This window comes from Gallus gallus, chromosome 14 (assembly GCF_016699485.2).
Source record: "Gallus gallus isolate bGalGal1 chromosome 14, bGalGal1.mat.broiler.GRCg7b, whole genome shotgun sequence".
In the NCBI taxonomy this organism is placed as follows: Eukaryota; Metazoa; Chordata; class Aves; order Galliformes; family Phasianidae; genus Gallus; species Gallus gallus.
Window position 1 is genome coordinate 9,572,169 of NC_052545.1, and position 21,315 is coordinate 9,593,483.

The 21,315-nt window shown below is 41.2% G+C and overlaps 2 long non-coding RNA genes across 8 annotated transcripts in view; one reads left to right on the forward strand and one right to left on the reverse strand.

The window, feature by feature from the left end:
• LOC107054633 overlaps positions 1-21,315 on the forward strand; it is a 101,854-nt gene that overhangs the window by 74,195 nt on the left and 6,344 nt on the right. For all 5 annotated transcript variants that reach the window (XR_006931479.1, XR_006931480.1, XR_006931482.1 and 2 more), the window contains one exon: positions 11,816-11,899. This is a non-coding gene — a long non-coding RNA (uncharacterized LOC107054633). The remainder of the gene's footprint in view (positions 1-11,815; positions 11,900-21,315) is intronic.
• LOC101751275 overlaps positions 1-21,315 on the reverse strand; it is a 102,310-nt gene that overhangs the window by 14,887 nt on the left and 66,108 nt on the right. For 2 of the 3 annotated variants that reach the window (XR_006931483.1, XR_005839762.1), the window contains one exon: positions 10,823-10,881. This is a non-coding gene — a long non-coding RNA (uncharacterized LOC101751275). Of the gene's footprint in view, positions 1-6,505; positions 6,578-10,822; positions 10,882-21,315 lie in introns of all 3 variants that reach the window. The other variant, XR_005839761.1, reaches the window with a different exon arrangement.

Genomic DNA, 21,315 nt, shown 5'->3' on the forward strand with positions numbered 1-21,315 from the left:
TAAATTTAAATTTCAATATACATTCTGATTTTTAAAAGTAGGCCTAAAAATCCATAGAACAGCTACAGGGATTTTCCAAGTTTGTAATCAAACTTGTATTTCAGTAATATTTTTTCATTATATTTTGATTTTAGAAATCAAAATTAGAAACAGGTTCTGATGATTGTGGCTGAAATGGGAAAAGTGACTGTAAAATGAAAGTAATGAAAAATGAAAACGAATGTTCTGCCTTCAGCCCCCCCCCCCGCCTTAGCTATCAAGAAAATTAATGTTTAATTAAAAACCTAATTTTAGAGAAATAGTTGTTTTTTGTTATAAAAAGATGATGACAAATTGTGAAATAGCTGTATTAGTAAGCGCTACAAGGCAGTTATTAGGCAAATATCACCAAGATGGCTAGGCAGTGCTTGTTACTGACTTGGCAGGGAAAATGCTAATATCCTAATGGATTGATTTAAGAAGTGCCAGGTAATTTGTAACACTTCAAGGAAGTCCAGTGATTGCACTTACAAGGAATATAAATGGGAGCTGGAACGAATTGCTAAGATAGGCAGAAGGAATAAGGATTCAGTCATTCCTGTGAGGTTAGTCATTGGGATTCTGCAGTCATCACAGAAACATCTGTTGCTCAGCAGGACATCGGGGGTGCACCACTGCAATGTAATCCTTTCCAGTATTTCTAGTCTGTGCTCTTTGTTTGGACAGGCTATTTCCCATCCTGTTTTCTCATCGTGCATCTTTCCCTGCTTCTTTTTGATACCACTGGAAACATAACACTTATTACTCCCACATATCAAATTCTCAAAACTGAAACCAGACCATGCGTCCATCCCTTTTATGTAGTGTTTAGCGTGTCAGGCTTTTGATCACTGTTAGATATAAAGACTTCTGGGGACCACCTCGTCAGACAGCGTGGTTCAGATGTGTACAGGATCAGACATACCATGGTGGTGGAACAGCTGTTTGAAAAGTAAAAGTGGGAAAAATAGCTGGCATTACATGATTCACTTATGCAAGGTTACTTGTATGATACCAGTCAACCTTTTCTATATTTATCTGCTTTCCAAAATTGCATATAATAGGGACAGTCAAAGAGTAGAACATAAGAGATTGTTGCTTCTGCTGGTTGGACTGAAACCAGTGTTTACAAAGCGGTCTGTGGAGTGACATCAAAACCTTGCCTTGGGTGATACACCTCAATTCCCAGTCCCCTCTTGTTCCCAGGAACAGTAGCAAAATATGTCTGTGGCCTTCCCTCTTACTCCTAGCCACGGGCTCCAGCATCTGATGTCATAGATGGTATCGGAGCTTGGAGAGGGTTCTCTGAAACTTCATCCCTTCCTGAACTTTCTTCATGAACATCAACCAGAGAAGAGTGAAACACTGCCTATGAGTGTTTCATCATTTGAAAGGCTGAACAACTGTTTCCAATTCCTTGCCTTACCAAAGTCTTCTCAGTGATGACTTTATTCCCTCTCCTTTTGAACAAGGCCGAGTGGTCTCTTTGAATCTAGTTTTATTTAAACCCTAAATGTGAGTGGAAGCCAGGTTGTCTTAACTACTTTTCCTTGACTTCCTGCTCATTCTTCCTTCTGTAATTTGGAGATGTGTCTGTATTGGATGTGGAAGGATATAAAGAGTAAGGGCAGACTTCTTAGGCTGCTGTCATTGAGATTCTCCTTTGGCTTCTAGTATTTGTGGCTAATACTTAGAAATCAGTCAAGTTGGATTTTTTCACTTCATGTATGATTATGGTAGGCATAATTCTGCTGTCACTCATGCAAGAATAAATGCTGAAACTAATGGAGTTACATGAAAGTAAAACTGATCCAAATGAGAAGAGAATCAGGCCCCCTACAGATACGAGATCAAATTACTACCACACTTTATTTACACTGAAACTCCTTCATACCAAATCATTCAAAATGATTTTAAATTGGTGGAACAGTGATATCCACTCACTTTTAGATGCTATTATGCTCCCAGAGGAGTGGTAAAGTCTCTAATGTATGTGTGAATAAAATTCCCTGTAAAGAAAGGAGAGAAAGACAGCAGGTCCTGGCACCAGCACAGCCCTCCCTGCCATTGGGTACATCGCTTTGGACCCCACTGCTCCTTTCCTGCATCAGAAAGAGCACTGGTACTCTGATGCCTGGGTACTGCTCAGCACCTGGGGAAGCAACAGTAATTTTGCTTCCTTGCTTCTTGGCCCCTTGGGAACTTTTGCTCAAAGGACTCTTACTTTGGTCATACTTTCAGTCTTGCAGCAGCACAGATGTGCACAGTTGTCTTTGGGAAGGCACGCTCAGGGAGATCACATTTCTGATCTGTTTACTAATAAGTGTGTAATGGGAGGCAGAATATTTCTTTCTCATGTTGAAGAGTCTCCAGTTAAATAATTAATTGATATTGAAGTGGGTCCAATTTATATTGGATTAAACAATAGTGAAATGTCTTCCCTCGAGTGGAAAGCAGTGCATTGTGCATATCTATATCCATCTTGCAGCATTCACTGCAACGCAGGAGGAATACTGTATGATTAGACTGCATCTAAAATACAGATAAAGGCACCAGAATCGATCTGCTGCCTTCGTCACATAGTCAGTCGTTGGCCAATAGGGTTTGCTGGGTCTGCTCAGAGCCAGCACAGTTGGATGAGGCAGGGAGGAAGCTCTTAGCAGAGCACTGGGAGTCTCAGCTGGAATGAGCATCTGCTCCCTGGTTGCTCTTGTGATTCTTCTTGGCAAGAAGCTATATAATCAGCTTTCTGGTAAATTCTTCCAAATCCTTCTTTGCTTTGACTCTGTGTAGAAAACTACATAACTCTCGGGTAACTTGTATTGCTATGATGAGTCCTGAAATTTGATGTTAAATGAAACGTCAGATAATGAAACTGTAAATCTTGTCTTCTTAAAAGTGACTGAGTGAACTGCTGAAAATAACCAATCATCTTCTTGAGGAGCAGCTAGGTTAGATGATGATAATGGTATTTCCCAAACAGACAGTGACACTGATTTTTTATATGTGATATACTGAGACCCCATCTCTGACCTGTATTCAAGATGAGGAATGAAATGGATTTAAGTAATAACAGAAAATCTGACGATATATTTAAGATGCTTATTGTTGGCCTGTCGCCTTATGGAGCCTTTCTAACCCCAGGGGATCACCAGAATAGATAATTATGATGCACACACATCATAGTACTACTTCCATAATGTGTCTGAAAATGCTGTCGTTTTTAACACTGCAAATCAATGTTGCTTAAGTATGAGAGGGACACTGAAAAAAAAATTAAATCTGGATAACAACATGGAAATCTAAATATTTGAAGCATAATTAGCTGGTAGTATTTTAACAAACTCTCTACAGAATAGGTAGAAAAAAACTGTTTACTGAGCTCAGCATTAAAAGCTATGCTGTAATTTATTATTTGAAAATGTGGTACTGCATACCTCTGATTTTATAATGTATTGACTCAAAACACAGACTGTCAAACATTTCAAGATTATCCATGTTTGCATGTCAGATTATATTTTGGGGGAGCACAGCTTCTATTTGTTCTTAACTCAGCTGATGATTGTCTCAGATTTCTGCCATATGCTGCACGTCACAGGTGAGTATTTTACTGTCTTAAAATTTGACAACTCTGTATCCAGTTTAATAGTTCTGTCATCTCAGCATTGCCATTAGCACTGAATTACAACAGAGGATATTTAAACATTGGATTAGGGTGTCAAATATTTGTTAAATATCAAACAACGGGGGTAGACATTATAAAAAGAGTCAGTGATGCTTTAAAAACATCCATCAGTCAACAAAGGTATAAAAACTGACTCAGTGACTAATTAAACAAAGTTTGCTTGATGTTTATGTTTACTTGTTATACTGCAGTTTTATGCATCTATCTTGCTGTGGATTTTATGCATAATACACACACACTGGCCAAATTCCTGTCAGTTGAAAAAAGGCACACAGACAATATATTTAATGAACAGTTTGGAGTTTACAGAAAGAGGGTTCAGGAAGGACGGGGATATGGTTTGGGGCATAAAGTGCATATTATCTGGCTTTCCGATGTGGTTTATGCAGAATAGAGGCAAGATACAGTACTGTAAAATGTTAATAATGTTCAGCTCTTTTGAAACCTCATTCTGGTCCTGCTGAAAGTAAGCACTCACCCTCAATCAGAAACACAGGAAAAATAAGAGGTTAGCTAGATAAATACAATGAAAAGCACAGCCTTTTAAACATCAAAGTCAAATAAATACAGTGAAATGATAGCAGTCATTTAATTTCGTCTCTCTCCTGCTATAATATCATCAGCCCATCAAAGCCCTGAAACACAGGTGAAATGTAAATCCTCTTAAAAAAAGGGATAATTCATATGCTTGAAATTATACACTTTATTACATCTGAACCACAGCTCTAATGCCCATCATGCATTAGGAGGCAGTGCTTGTTCTGTTTATTTTCACACTATGATTTTTAACTGATCCTGAAAGTTTAACTCCTGTGAGTGAGCATTTGTCTCATGGAAGCAGTTCCTCTGACATGTTCAAGTTACTAACCCAGCTGGACTTGATGATCCCTGTGGGTCCTTTCCAGCTTGGGATAATCTATGATTCTATCATTTGCTTTGCCTCTGCTAGAAACAGTTTTCCTGCCTATTGCTCCCAAAGCTTCTATGCAAGGATTGGCCTCTTCATTCATGGCAATGCCGTGCTGATTGGAAAACTTGCAGCAAATGGCAGAATCTTGCACATGGTCTTTGTCTAATCAGCTTCAAGGAGACTCTTCACTAACTTTGCCAATGAAAACTAAACATTAGCTTAGTCTCCAGGCTCTCTGGGCACTGCAGTCAGCTTTATAAGATTCTGACTTCCTCAACATAAAGTGGAAGTGGAGAATAGGAATACGTTGTAGTTTAATCCAGCAGCAGCTCAGCACCATGCAGTACACTCACTGCCCACCCCTCCCTGGGATGGAGGGGTGAGAAAAATGGAGGAAAAGAAGTAGAAGTTGTAGATTGAGATAAAAACTGTTTACCAAGACAGAAAAGAGAAATAATAGTAAGGATAATATGATAATAATAATAGTAATATGATAGTATTTACAAATCAAGAGATGCACAAAGCAATTGCTCACCACCTGCCAACCGATGCTCAGACAGACCCTGAGTTGTGACTGACTTCCCCAGTCAACTCCCCTTGGTTTCCTTTATGATGTCATATTGTATGGAATATCCCTTTGGCCAGACAGGGGCAGCTGTCCTGGTTCTGTCCCCTCCCAGCTCCTTGTGCCCAGCAGCCCTCACTGGCAGGGTGAGAAACTGAAATGTCCTTGGCTTTGTGCAGCCACTGCTCAGCAACAACTAAAGCATCGGTGTGTTGTCTACATTGTTCTTTTCCTGAAGCCAAAACTTCAAAACATAGCATCATACCAAACACTATACAGAAAATCAACTCTGTCCCAGATGAAAGCAGGACAGAAACAGAAAGCACAAATCAGAGCTCAGTGTCAGTGCAGCCTCCTCTCTTCTGGGCACTTCTGGTACATATGTGATGAGGTTATCAACCTCAAAATTCAATCTGAAGCCAGTTGATATGAGTCAGAGCTGGAGCTGGCAGCACGGTGGGACAATATATTTCCAATTAGCAAATATTTTAGTGTGTGCTGGCGTATCCTTCAGTCAGTTCTCCCAGCCCTTCTTGTTTACTTTGCTGAGGATTGTTCTTGTGAGGTTTCTCTGAACAGATTTCACTGCTGGCAGGCAGGTGATGGAAAAGAAGCTTCTTCTGTTCTTCTATTTACATACTGTGAGTATTAATCAAAAGATGTATGCAACAGGGGCCTGCATCCCTGAGTTACATTTCCCAGATGTGGCTCCAATGGGGGCTCCAATGGGGACTCCAAAATCACAGCAGAAGCACCAGGGCTTTTCCTTGGGAAACAACAGCTTTGGCTTCATTAATATGGGAAAATTTTTCTTGGGCCACTTCTGCATTTGAGCATCTCTAACAAACTGGGAGACACTGGTCAGTCTCACGTTTTTACTTCGTGTTTTTCCTCATATGACTCTCCAGCTCATTTTTCTGTTTTACTTTTTAAGCTGCTGCTTTGGCTTTACCAGGAGAGTCTGAACGCTTTATTGATTAAGCTGCCTGTTTTTCAGTTTCATCATATTCTTCATTTGAATGTGTATCTGTTTTGCTGAATCAGCTGTGTATTGAAATGCTTGAGGATTCAACTACTGTTTGAGCTGCATCTTTGGCTTAATCCTCTTGTGCTTTTTTTGCTTACTCAGCTGGCTACTAAACCAAGTAATTTTGGGGGTGGAGGGATTGCACTGCCAATTTCATTTCTGACTGGGAAACACGTACTCTAAAATGAGTTCCAGTCATTCATGACTGCAACTGTATATTGTTTAAATGAACTGCCTTTTAAAGAGTGAAAAAAAGAACCCCTTCCCCTTCTCTAAAGAGAAGGGGAATTTACTACTTACTCTTTCTTTTACTCTTTCCTTTACTTGCAATGTTTGTAACCGAGTGTCAGAAACACTTGGAGAGTTCCCAACCTGGAAGACAAACAAATGATTGGGAGCACAATCTGAAGCCAAGTGTGTGAGGTGACTCAGTTTAGAATTTAAGATCTGTTCATTTGCTCTTTAGCATCTGTGAAGGCTGGAAAGCCAAGTACACAGCCTAGCAAAGGGAACATAGGTTGAGATTCAGCTGCATCTCAAGAAGGCAATAGATTGCTATGACAGTAGCTCCTCTCAGAATTGAGACTGGGATCACAGGTAACTATTTTCACGTGATGGAGATCCCAAGCCCTAAGGGGTGCCGTGTAGTGCAAACCCAGATACGCTACCTGGCTGAAGAAACCATGGCTTTCTCTATCCAATTCCTACTTTTGGCACTGAGCTCCTGATCAAGACCACAGAAATGCTGCAGAAGATGTATCTGGCCCAAGACTAATTGGTTTACCTCTTGGAACAGACTGCCAGTTGTAGCACACAAACAGGCAACTGATACCGTTGACCCTGGCGAGAAGAGCAAGGCCTGTTGCCAGCAAAGGTACGATTCTGCAGCTCAAGAATCTGTTTTAGAATCCTTCCTTCTTCCTCATCCTCTTTCATCATCAAGCAAAACCTGGAAGCACCTGGAATCAGCACTGGCTTCTGCAACTCTTTGATGTAGGTGGCAATCCATGTACCCTCTGGGATTTCTATGTGGAACATACCGATACAAAACTGTTCACCTTGAACTGGATGCAAGACACCATCAGAACAGAATTGGAAGCTGCTTTGATGTTTAGCTGTGTTCAGTTCACCTAGAAAGAGCACTGAAGAGCTGCCAAAGGCAGACCAACTGCCAGCTAGACTGCCTGGCTGGCAAAGCCTCTCCTCCTTCTCTGCTTCCCCTGCTACCTGCAGCCTGGGGGTGACCTGATGTGTCTTGGCTATGCAGCACACAAGACAGAGGCAGCAAATCCAGCATCTAAACAGGGATTCCAGTAACTGGCTAAATCTGCTTGGTGAGCTGGCTGCCAGCTGACACACTCATGGCCATCTGCATCTGGACTGTCCTGACAGTGCTCCTTCACAGCAGGTCCCGACGCCTGCGAGAGTATTTTCAACTCACCTTGCTGCCCCTTTCTCCTCTCTGGAGAGGGGAGACCCTAAAACCTTGCAGGAGCTTTCTCACTGACATCAAAATATCTACTCCCTCAGGAGTCGGAAGAAGTTTGTGCAACTCGGATCCTTTAGTTGTCATGCACTGTGGCTAGCAGAAGTTCATGTCCTTCCATTCTCTTCTCATTTATGCCTCTTTTTCCTTTCCCTTTTCCCTTTCTTCTCTTTCCATATCTCTTTCCTGTTCTTTTTTTTTTTTTTTTCCCCCTTAGCCATGTATCACAGTTCAGGTCTGTGTTTGCAATAGCAGCTCTGGAAGACCTTCCTTATCCTCATATGATTTCTGATTATGACCTTTCATTACAGGATTTTTTTTCTGCTGAATAATTTACTTGTGATATTTGGAAAATGGACATGATAAAGAAGAACTGTTAGTGGTAAATCTCCTGTTCTCTCTGTAGTGCACAACAATACTGTTAGCAGTAAAAAAAAAAAAAAAAAAAAAAAGACACCTGAGAGGTTCTCATACAGAGCTTTTCACAAACTCCGTATACAGTGCTAAATGAGCTTCTGTGCAGGCAGAGGACTGCAGTGGCATTTCAGTGAAATTTATCTCAGTGGCCACATCTGCCTCTTCTGTTCAAGTGGTTGCAAATCTGTGAAACAGTTATTTGAAATGCTGTCACCCTCTTCATCTGGGCCCAGCAAAAGACTGTCATTTAACAGGGAAATTCAATTAAACTCAAAACAATGCAAATAATAATAATAATAATAATAAAAACAGCCTTTGGAGAACAATGCAAAACTACAATGAGATTTAACTAAAGGGAAGTATAGTAAGCCAGTGAGCAGGATGTCCATAACTGACTGCTACTTATTGTGTCCCTGCTTTAGGACCCAGCTCTCAAGGCCCTTACTATCAGCAGGAAGATCCCCAGCAGTTTCTTACCTTCATGCTCCTTTAAAAAATACAGTATCATCTTTTTGTACCAACATTTCTATTCGATAGATAGATTTATATTATTTCAATCCTTTCATTGAAAAATCAGAAATTCCCCCCAAACCTCCCTCTGGGAGAGACATGAGACAGGAGAAAGCTCCCTGTGCTGAGAATGTAAAGGATATGGAGGAAAAAACACTGCTGTTCTGTCTCAGCACTGGAAATGTCCCCAGAAGTGGTTTTGCCTTTTATTAGCAGCCCACAGAGATTAGAGCAGCCAGAGCTGTTTGCAATCAGCCCTCAGAGACCTTTGCTCCCTTGAGCTGAGCTGCAACCAGCATCTAGCCCTGATGTAACCTTGGTAGACTGAAATGACATTGAAGTGAAGGACTCTTTAATTTTCTCTCGCCTTTTTTTTTCCTCCCTCTCTTTTTCAGTGTATTTAATACTGATGTGGATTAGAAAGCCTCTGATGTAAAGGAGAGGGGGGCTCAAGTGGCATCAGTGCTATCAATTTGTCTGTAACCAGTTCTTTAAGTGAGGCTTTACAGTAAGCCAGCCTGGAGCTAAGCGACTCTGCCATCATCAGGCTCAATTCTGCAACACAAAATACAGGAGGGACCATTGCAGCTGCTCTTCGAGCCCTGGAAATGCTGCTGAGAGCTGCAGCAGTTCCCTACTGCAGGCATTGTGCCAGAGAGGCATCCCAAGTGTTTGTAGCTCTCACAGAAAGCCTTCCTGTGAGACATTTCCTATGGAGTGCTGGAATTTTCTAGATCAAAACTTGGGGAGGGGGGGATGAAATCTGAAGGGAAAGGAAAAAAACACCTATGCAAAATCACCTGAGTAAGTTTGGGATGGCCTTGGCAAATAAAACTGTGAAGTACTTCCAGGAGACTTCTGCAGATCACCTTCCAGCTGTATCCACACTCCTCATAGAGGAGCAATTAAAACACAGGTGGGCTGCTGTTCAGGGTCTCTGAAAATGTTTTATTCCTAAGGCTATGCCAGCTAGCTAAGAAAAAAGGAAAACCTGAAAGAAAACAGTACTTAAAATGTGAGCTGAACTGTCTGAAGCACTCGGGTACAGGAGAATTTCATTCATTTTTGATGAAATTATTCTTTCTGTACTTCATCCTTGTAAACAGTTGTTCACAAATGTGCACACTGCCAAAAAGCGATGACGTGAATAAGGTGTGTTTGTGAAGTGAAGGACATTTCTCTCTGCTAAGAGAGGGCTTATGAATATCTGGTAAAGAGGTGTGATTGTGCCCTAGGCAGGCTGCAGGGTGGGCCGGGCTAGGCCGTGTGTGGCCTACAGACTGTTGGGTGGCCATGTCTAAGCTGTTATTACTGCTTATGTAAAGAGAAATAAACATTGGCCAACTAATGGTAAAATTCACGGTTTTCATATGTTGAACAGAACTCTTCTGTTGAACAGACAGGTTCTGTTACAGCTTGTGTTGTGGGGGAGAAACCAAGGCTCCAGTGAACTGCATGTAACGGAGCTCTAAAACCTCACTGTCTTCACAGGGCCCAGTGCTATCTGTGCATGCTCCAGTCCATAGGAGCTGGAAACCTCCATGTCTGGAGGCCCACAGGGGCCTAGTTTTCCTTGTGGTGCTCCGTGCCTTTGTTATTCCTTCAGCCAGTATTGGCCCACCCAGTGCAGTGATGTTTTAGCCCTGCTATTAAATAGAGTCCAAATGCCTGAACGGGCAAAGGAGGCAGGGGACAAACAGCACTGCATGGAGGCAGGTGAAACAGTCGGCCTACATGCTCACCACGCATGATGCTGCTGGGGGTTTACCATTTCAATGAGTTTCCTGGGCACGACTGAGATCTGATTTCCATTCAAGCACAGTGGGAAAGCACAAGAATAAAAACATGCAAGGAGAAGAAAGACAGAGGAGGAGAAATGTCTCCTACAGCCGCACATCCCCACCTTGCTACCTGTAGCTGTTATAGGTAGAGCTCTGTATGAGGGGTGAACTTTGGGGTGACCTTGTGTTGCTGCTCAGCTTGAGCCTTAACAGCAGCACTGGAAGCTGCGTCATTGGGCTCTTCACTTGTCAGGATGAAGAGCTCACCTCTGCAACAGGTGAGGTTTAAGCTCCTGAGTTTCACTGTGCATTCCCTTCCCCTCTCTCTCCCACTGCATGTGTCCCTCCTTCCTGGAAATGCCTCACATGAGGTGCGAGTCTTTAATAATGCTAGAACACATAAATAAGAATAAAGCTCCCTACCAACCATCAGTTGTCTCCTTCCATGACCAGGATGGATGTAGGCTAGAATTTTTGCAGCCCTGTGGGATCAAAGAGAAAGACTTATGAAAGATTATGATTGCTGTAATAAATGCAAAGACAACAATACGTGCAAAAAAAAAAAAAAAAAAAAAAAAGAACAGCACCCTTTCTAGAGGTCTAACTGCTCAATGACTGAGATGAGTGAGCTGGATCCTCCCTCTTCCATACAAGCAGCCTACAGCTACTGCTGAGGGTGTTGCTGATGCCTTATGGCACTTCTATGTACAGTATTTTGCACATAGATGGTTGCAAAGTTAGGCTTATATGCAAGGAAGAGTGCAAGGCATGTGTACATGATTCAGGATCAGGATTTTTATTCCTAGCTGGGTATTTTCCTGCAGACAGTTCATTCTTATACAGGAGTAAATGTCACAGCATCATTACGGTTTTGCATCCTTGTTTTTCCTGTGGAACTGTTAAATTGGCCAAATATGACAAAAAAAAAAAAAAAAAAAATCCAGATCTCCCTTCTCTTTAGGGTATATCTGACATGAAATGACTCCCACATCTATGTATTTCACTAATGATCTCATGGTTATAATTAGCCAACATTTGTATTTTTGTGTCCAGAAACTGGAAACCTTAACCAGCTCATGCTCTGCTTTTTACCCCCAAGGTCTGTAGGGACTTCTAAGGTATATGACAGCTAATGAAGTGAAGGAAGCCTATTTTCAGAGTATCAAAACTGTTAAATAGAGGTTAGCACCTGCACTTGAGGATTTTCTATCAGAAAAAGGCTGGAACTGCTGTCTTTTAGAAAAATAATTCCTGACTGACTCAGAGCAAGACAGTAAGTTCAGCTAACAAAATGAAAGAGACCAAGTCTGCAACCTGACTGGTGTGCAAGACTTCTTTTCCTCTACCAGATGAAATGCACAAAATGTATAAAAGCAGGAAACAAGTTCCTACCTAACCTCTAAACCTCTCCTTCAGGTGTCTCCAACTCAGAAAAGCCTGCTTGTGGACCCAAAGCCCAGAGGAGATACTTGCTATAACTGCCTATAAAAGGAGAACGTGGTGAGTTTCTGAGCAGACAACTCAGATACACAGAACTGGGAGGGGTGTCTGACAGACATGAGGGTTGTGCTGCTGTCCAGAGGGATGTTGACAGGCTGGAGAAATGGGCTTTGTAAAGAACCTCCTGAAGTACAGCAGAGAGTTGCAAAGCACCGTACCTGAGAAGGAACTACCCCAAGCATCAGCACAAGCTGGAAGAGGCACCTGAATGGAAAGTACTTGAGAGTCCTGATGGACACCAGGTTGCTCCAAAGAAGGCTAACAGTATCTGGGCTACATTAGGCAAAGTATTGCCAGCAGATAGAGGGAGGTAGTCCCTCCCCTCTGGTGGGGAGGGGCTACGAGCCATGTGTCCACTGCTGCATCCCCCTGTACAGGAGACCTAGACCGGACACACTCAAGATGAGTCCAATGGAGGGCCATAAAGATGATGAAGCGATTAAAGCACCTCTGCCAGGTAGAGAGGCTGAGAGAAGCAGAGCATCTCTCAGAGATCCCCTCTGAGCCTGGAGAAGACTCGGGGATCTCATCCATGTCTATAGTTACCTGAAGGGAGGTGCAAAGAGGACACAGCCAGGCTCCTTGCAGCAGTGCCCAGTGCCTGGAGCAGAGGCAGTGGGCACCACTTGGAGCACAGCAGTTCCCTCTGCCCATCAGGCAGTACTGCTGTGCTGCGCAGTGCCGGAGCCCTGCACAGGCTGCCCTGAGGCTGTGGGGTCTCCTCCTTGGAGCTCTCCCAAAGCTGCCTACCCATGGGACCGGGCCCTGCTCTGGGTGGCTCTGCTGGGACTGTGAGGGACCCCGAGGTGCCTCCAACCTCAGCCATGCTGTGATCCTGTATTATGTAAACACATCACCACAGAGATGGCAAGAATAAACCGGAAAGTGTCCTGAATGGAGATAAGCTTATTATCTACTGACATTAATTCTTCGTGAAGTGTGCATGATAATTAATGTTAATCCACAAATAAATTCTTAGAAAATTATCTGTTACATCTCCAGGGTGAAAAGGTCTGAGTCGCGGCACTGAATACTACCAGTATTATATATGATTTACTAGCAATTGTCAAGTTTCACACCAAAGGTCAGGAATAAATCCTGAGTTTGTAAGCTGTGAGAAAGAAATGTATGAACACTTTATTGCTCTGTCACTGTTAATTCCATCTGGTATTCACTGCAATAGCACTGCTGCTAACGAATGTATTTGGTAATAACATGGATGTCATATATATTTATGCTCTAATCACTTTCAATGGCTCAGTAGACAAAATAAGTTAGGAACTTAGCCATTTTAAATTTTTATAAATTAAGAGGGAAAAGAAATCATATTTTATTTCAAGGAAGTACTTAACAAATATGTATCCTATTTAACTTCTTTCAGTAGGAGCCTATTCTTAATGCTTTGAGTCCAGCTCAACAGATCTGAGCAGCAGCAGGAAAATAAATGACTACAAGTACGCTTTAGAAATCTTAATTATGACCTAAACAACCCTGCATATAAATCATGATGCTGCAGTTTCAAAACCTGACAAAATATGATATACACACACTAACATAAGCGTGTGTCCCCATCACTTCCCAGACTGGTTCTTGAATCCCCATGAGCCCAGGCAGAGCAGAGGCTACGTTTCTTTGTGGTGAGGAGGACAGACAGTCATTCTCTCCATGGCTCTCACAGGCCTCTTTTCCACCACTGTCTATTATTTCTGTAATCACTTCATTACAGCCTTTGTGAATTGATTAGGTTTGCACAGCGCCGCAGTGAATACAAGGAGAGCCTGGCAGCATTTGTACAAATCTGATGGCTATTGCTGAGAGATGTGCTGCTCACCTCTGCCTTTAGAAATGGGACTGACTTAAAAGAAAAAAAAACATTTGATAGAGGGAGAGAAACACTAAGCTGTTGTTTTTCAGTCTCTTAACGTGTTTTCTTCTGAAAAAGATTACCAGTTTACCACGTAGTAGTGTGACACATGGATTAACTTTATGCTTTGATTAGGGAAAAAATATTTCCTTTAGGCCTTTTACAATGCATTGACTATTAATTAAGATGGAAAAGTCTGTAACTGCCTGAGCAGTGGATGGATTATGAGATAATTTACAGGTTGATGCTTTCCCCGTTTATAATTGCAACTTAGTGTCATACCAAATTTAATACGTTCATTTAGTGATGATGAATGGTTTTGGAGCCTTTACAAGTGTTAGAAATAGAATCTGTAATATTTACAGCATACTTATTTAAAAGCTTATGAAATGTCAGGCTTGTCTTTATTGCAGACTTGACTCATTGTATGGGAGTCTTCTGGCTTCCTTTGTTACTACATGAAGAATTCATTTTGGCATCTTCCTTTAGGGATGGTTTCTTATAAGCTGTGACTGCATTAATAATATCTTACAAAGTAACTCTCTTCATCAGGCAGTTGGACTTGATGATCTCCAAAGGACCCTTCCAACTGAACCAATCTAACTCTAATTTGCTACCAATCCATAATCAGTAAAACCATGGAGTAAAGGACAAATTTTCTGCCAATTTTTCTGTATGGGATATATTATTTTTTTATGTTTTTTACTCCTTAGTTAACTAAATGCCCCTAAACATGGAAACTTTTTATGCAAATGCCTTTTTAATAACAAAGACCATTCCTGTTCCCAGGGAACTGTGTTACTTTAAAAAAAAAAAAAGAGAGAAAAACTAGATTATTAAGTGAATATATTTTGAGGCCAAAATTGTTGATTTATTAGTAGTATTTCCCTCAGATACAAAAACTCATTTTCAAGCTGAAGAATAAAAGGTCATCTTGCTTTTTGCAAGTGTACATACTGTATTTTCTGCATGGTTCAGCTTGCTGGTTCTTTAGATCTATTTGCTTTAGGATTAGCAAGATTTCAAACATATCCAGGTTCTAAAAGGTTGTTATTGGTAGTGCTCTTTGAAGGGCTGAAAAAAAAAGCAAGCTTAGCTGGAGCTTTATAAACAAGGTGTGCCTACATCTGCTGAGGAAAGCACAAACAAACTTGGAATGGAGGTACCTATATAATATTTAAGAGCAGGATCATTTCTACAGAGTGAGCTTCTCAAGGAAACCCTACTGCCATTTACAATCAGCAAGCAATGCCAATGGATGGCTGTGGTACTGCATGGGAGTTTGATTTATCAGTGACTTGATACTGACTGAAGGCATAAAGGGATTTGGCTGTGTATTACATTGACAATCGCAAAAATATTGTCCAGGTCATTACTGTAAAGCGGTAGAAGATTAGCAGGTGCTATTTTCTATCTGAAATGAGTAGCCAAAGCCAGAAAAACTATTAGACTTGCACTTTGTTCTTGTTTGCCTTCATTTGCTTACTATGAACTTCTTTACTGGATATGGTACACATCCAGGGAGTAGGAAGTTGTTCATACAGAGGGTGGTGACGCACTGGAAGAGGTTGCCCTCTGTGGATGCCCCATCCCTGCAGGCATTCAAGGCCAGGCTGGATGTGGCTCTGGGCGGCCTGGTCTGGTTGTTGGTGACCCTACACATAGCAGAGGGGTTGAAACTGCATGATTGTTGTGGTCCTTTTCAACCCAGGCCACTCTATGATTCATTCTATGATATAACTCTGTACTGGATGAAAAATAAAGCTTGCACAGGGACTGTCATGATTTGAATAACCTAATTTCTTCAGCTCTCTGGCTGACGATCTTTCTGAAGTTACCAGAGTAGGCAGATTTCATGTTTGCCTCCTCCACATCTAACCTCTTTCTAGGCTCTAATTCTTAAATGCTTCCTTAAATCTGAAACATAAAAAGACTTCTGTATTTTTTATTTTTTTTTTTTCAATGGGAGAACTTCATTTTTTCCTTTCTAGAGACACAAATGCCTGATTCTTTCCAAAGATCGTTAAATTTCTGGGCCTAGTGGCTCCTTGTGATAATGAGTCCTACAGCTAAATTGGGTTACAGGAAAGATATTCTTCTGTTAAATTGTGATATATATATATTTTGCCATTTCAGTGATATCTTATGTTGTGCAATAAGTCACCTAAAACACAGCTGTGTCACCTAAAACACACTGTGGTGATATCCAGCCTAGGTAGAAGCCACCTCTATATAGCTGGGAAGTACAGTAGGCGCCTAACTTGCTGAGCTGACTTTGAGGCATGCCTGGACCTTCTGAGCACTGAAAAAGTAGAGGAAGGAGGAAGAAAAAGGGCTGTACCATCTAAGCTGTAAGGAGGCTCCAGGGAGGTTCTGGAGCAGGACAGAAACTCAGAAAGCACAACCTTGCCCTTCTTACTGAGGAACAAACTTGTCTCCCAAGTTTATAGTCACCCATAGTTGAACCCATGCAGATTCCCACAAGATTGTTCAGAGACAAGAAAAGTCACCTACAAAAGTTAAGCTTAAAAATCGAGAAGCACTGATGAGTATTTTTGGCATGAACTGAAGAATCCTTTTGTTCCAGCTACAGCCCACATGCCAATTCAGCTCAGCAGCTCTCCTCTTCTGGAGGTTGTTTTATTTTATTTATTTATTTTCCTTCCCCTCTTTCCCACAGCTTTCTTGAACACCACTTCTTAGGCTGCTGTTTTCTTCCAGCCTGCTTAAGTTATGCTTTGTAAAGATAGTTCATAAAAAATATTGGCATATCCTCTCAGCGGATGGCAACAGTCTGCGGGAGCATGCTATCAGTCAGGATATGACTGCACTCTTTTTCATGTTTTTACTATCATGTTTTGGTGTTGGGTTGTTTTTTTTTAAATCTCATTCACAATAAAGCGTTTTGATACTGCTGCAGCAATAGAAAGGAATCGTGGTAATCAGGCTTCTCAATAAGAAATGATTTGACTATAGTTTATGGTAGTCACTGCCCAAATTGGTTAACATTGGCATGGAGAGTTTTTGGGGGATGGAGGGAGTACTGTGACCCTTACACACCTGTGTATGATCTGCTGACCTGAGCTCCAGAGAAAAGGCAGTTTTAAGCTGAAGTTGAACCTGTCTGAGTGAGTTCTATTTTTTTCCTGTTATAACATTAAGAAAATCAACATCATGGATTGGCAACACAGGAGGTGCAATGACAAGGGAACCAGCGCAATAACAAGGTGCTACAAAGGAAGAGTGCTTACCTGTCTCTGAAGATGTAGGCTCACAGGGGAAACTCTACAAGGGAGAGCTCTCCAACCAGACACCCTTCTCCCCTGGCAGTCAGCCCTTAAATGAGGTCTAAGAGAGGGGCAGTCAGGTTCCACCCCTTCTGGTTGTACAGCTGAATTGCCTTCACCTGTGCTCCCAGGGCTGACCGGGTCCTTTCCCCAGGTGCTCAATCAGTGGTTCAGGCCATGACTCAACAGTTCCTATACACGTGTTTAGCACTAATTATTTGCTAAATTGTTGTAAGAACAATAGCTGAATATACTAGTATTTCAAATAAAGCAAGAATCACATCTCAATATATGCTAAAATATCTATTATGTTGAGAAGCTATTTATGTAGATCTAAAAAATGAAAAGACAAAAAAAAAAAAAGGTTTGAAAAATGTAAGGAAAAGGATAAACGTGATGGTCTGAATATGCTGTAGGAGAAAGAGGGGGGAAATACTTAAGAAAAACTAGATCTTAACCAGAGTTTAAATGTGTTCTCCCAAATACACAAAATTTCCCTGCAACGATCCTCTTTTCATCCTCAGGAGTAATGTAGTTCAACAGTGCTCATGAGGAACTTGCATCTGCACTATCTGAGCTCTGTTTAAGAACTGAAGAGGGGAAAGCATCTAATTAACAAGTGATGAAACACACTGAAGCAATGAGGAAAGCTATTTTCCCAATGGACGTGGTTCTCTGTCCTGCAGAGCTGATGTTTCCCTATAGATATGTATTCTGTACATATCTATTGCTGTATTCAATTCAAAGAGAAAATAAAGTTTGTTCGTAAGATTTATCCAGGCTGTATTTTCAAGCAACTTACAGCTTGCCATAAGGAGTTGTTTTGATGCTGACTTACCTCACCTGGCCTAAAGATATGACAGAAGTTTCCTTCACAGCAGTTGGCATCAAAGGAGTTGTAAGGACATTCATTGTGTTTCAAGACCCAAGCAAGTGGTAACAACATAATGCGTATATTTGATTTCATCCAGAAAAAAGATAATCAGCTTGTATATATCTTCAGGCCAATCAGTCTGTACCTTTTATTTACCCACTTTTTTGGGCCTAAGACTGGCATATGATTTCTAAGTTACTCAAAATGGAATTTTTCATCCTCTGTCTTCAGGTTTATAAGTTACTTTTTGGGCACTGGGTAACAAAAAGTGTATGCCGCCACGAAAAACACAGCTGTATTTCTAATATTTCTCATACAGAATCATTTATACAACAAATAATAAGCTGTCTGTTAACTAACATTACTCATGTCTGGATGATCTTAGCCCTAACCATAATGGCAGAGCTTTTTCTCTGAATCCTCCCCTCATCCTTATATCTTTATTGGATATAAGGAAAAAGTCTCTTACAGTGAGGGTGTTTCGGTACTGGAACAGGTTGCCTAGACATGTTGTAGAAGCCCCATCCCTGGAGACACTCAAAGTCAGGCTGGACCGGGCTGTAGATGTCCCTACTCATTGCAGGGAAGTTGGACTAGATTACTTTTAAAAGTCCCTTCTGACTGTAAGGAATCTTTGATTCTATGATGATCTTTTCACTCAAAAATCTCTGCAAAGCAGCTGACATAATTCATACTTACATTTTGTTACCAATAGCCATACAAGTTCACCTTGTGTCTTCTCAATGAAGATAAGTGCTGGTATTTTTGTGATCATCACCTCTTGCAGTACATCTGCCATGGTGAATTTCCACCAGTAACCAATGGGTGGTATTCATGTAGTCCAGCTTTGGGCATATGCTTTACCTGGCTAGGTTGAAGGGTTAGTCTCCATTGGCTTCTTGGAGGTAAGGAACCAAAAATAGTGGTCTAGATCTTGTGGAAGCACTTTTACAAGGGACTTGACTTTTATAATTAAATATAATAGACATTTGAGGCCATTTCCCCACAAACTAGAGAAATCCCTATAAAGTCAAAGCTGACTGTATTTGATAGCCTTGAATTAATTGGCTGATGTTTCTTTAATATTATTTTCTGAAGACAGAATTTTTCTGTTTGAAAAACAGCACAGAGAATTCAGAAGATTTCAACCAACTGTATGTCTTATCTGATGTCCTTCCACAGGACAACTGTGACATTATCAGAAATGTATAAAAACACCTTGAGAATAAAATCTTTTTCCTGATTGAGTTAAATCTATACAAAATATTAGAAATTACTTTAGCAAAGTGATTATTTTTCTCCCTTTAAAAACTGGAGAAAGTGAACATTGCACTGACTTTTTTTTTCTTTCTATTGTTTAAAATAGTGACTGACCTTTCTTGGGAATGAAAGATCTAAAAATGGCATTCATTGCTAGTGACAGGATGGTGCTTGAGATGCAGGCTCTCACCCAATCAGTTACTCAAATGTAGGAGTAAGCTATTTCTATTGAGCAGTAAGATGGATTAAATATACAGAGTGGCATTAAAAAAAGACAGTGAGAGTAATGCACAAGCATCACCATTGTTTCTAGAATAATTTTAAGTAAATGCCCTTAAATTGCACATGCTTGAAAATAAATCTCTGTTCTGCCTGGGTAGTGCTTATTTTATTTGCAAGCACATATGAATGAGCTGGATCCTGAATTTTTTTTCTTTTTTCTTTTTTTTTTTTTTTTGTCAAGCTATCAATTCTTTAAAGAATGAAATCAACCATTAAAGACCTTTTCGGGAAGTGTTAAAAAAAAAAAGGTAAATAATTTGCCATGAAGAAGTGGTGGGTAACAGTGATGCCACCAGGCCTGGAGGAGGCAGTGACCTGGGGATCCCAGGATGCCTGAGGCAATCATTAGCAAGGCAGTACTCTTCCCCAGGCTGTGACCACTGTGACCACGGAGGCAGATTGAACATTCACTCACTGTGGCCGCTACATTAGCTTCTATTTGTTGTCCTTATTTAGGCAGTAGTACTTACCATGTCTGGCAGGAAGCCCAAAACTTCATCAAAATTATGATTTGCACTCCTTATTTCCACTTTTTTTTTTTTCCTGGCAGCAGTTGAAAGACACTTAAATGTGTGCTCCCTGTTATGCATACCAACAAACATACTTCTCCCCTGAAAAGCTCATTCAGAAGAGCCTTACCAGGGCTGAAGTTAAGACAACCATGAGATGACAAGATTTAAGGACATCCTCTGAATATTCTGAGGATGTTCTCCAAAACCTTCATCAGTGCTTCTCACTGATGTCCAGAGATGAGAGGTTCATCTCAGGGCTGTGCATTCTTGTGAAAGTGCAGCTCTGTGACTACTCACATTTTCTTGCATTTTCAGACTTTACAAAACCTAAACTCCATCTTGATGTGATTCCCACATGTGAGTGAGTGAAGATTCAAGCCAAAGGAGACATCAACTGCTGTAGGATGTAATAACTGCTATAAACTATTAGTAAAAAACCTTCATTTCGGTCATCAGGCCATTCCTGACTTTGTACTTCTGTCAGATATTTACTCTTCTGGTCAGGGAACAGAAACAGAACCCAGTTTCTCACACTTTTACAAAGAATCTCAGAAGTGCTCAGTTTTCAGCAGGTGCATGGAGGAAGGTGGGTTAAAGGTATTAGAAGTATCATCTGAAGCACGCTGCAAGTTCATCCAACACGAAGCGGCAGCTTTTACTAGGTGTTGCAGTGAAGAAGCTTCATAGGAGACAGGAAAAATAAGTGGGAAAATTATGAAGTTTGACAGTGATTAAAAGCATTAGCTAACCCCTTCCTTTGGTTCTTAAGAGCCATTAATCACGTTGTGGATGTGTATTTGTGTAGATGTGACCATGAAGGAAATAATGCTCTCTTGAAAAGAACTAGAAAAATTCACAAGCTTAAGGATCATCTCTGAAGGGATCAGTACAGGAGGGATGTGGAGCTGTTGGAGAAGGTCCAGAGGAGGCCACTAAGATGATCAGAGGGCTGGAGCACCTCTCCTGTGAGGAAAGGTTGAGGGAGCTGGGCTCGCTCAGCCAACAGAGAAGGCTCCAAGGAGACACCACTGTGGCCTTCCAGTACTTGAAAGGAGCTTACAAGCAGGAGGAGAACCAATTTTATACATGGTCTGGTAGTGATAGGACAAGGGGGAATGGCTTTAAACTAAAAGGAGGAAGATTTAAATTAGATGTTAGGAAAATTTTTTTACTCAGGATTGGTGAGGCACAGGCTGCCCAGAGAAGCTGTGTAGGCATTCAGGGCCAGGTTGGATGGGGCTCTGGATAGCCTGATCTAGTGGGTAGCAACCAGCCCGTGGCAGGGGCATGGAACTACATGGTCTTTAAGGTCCCCTCCAACTTAACCCATTCTATGA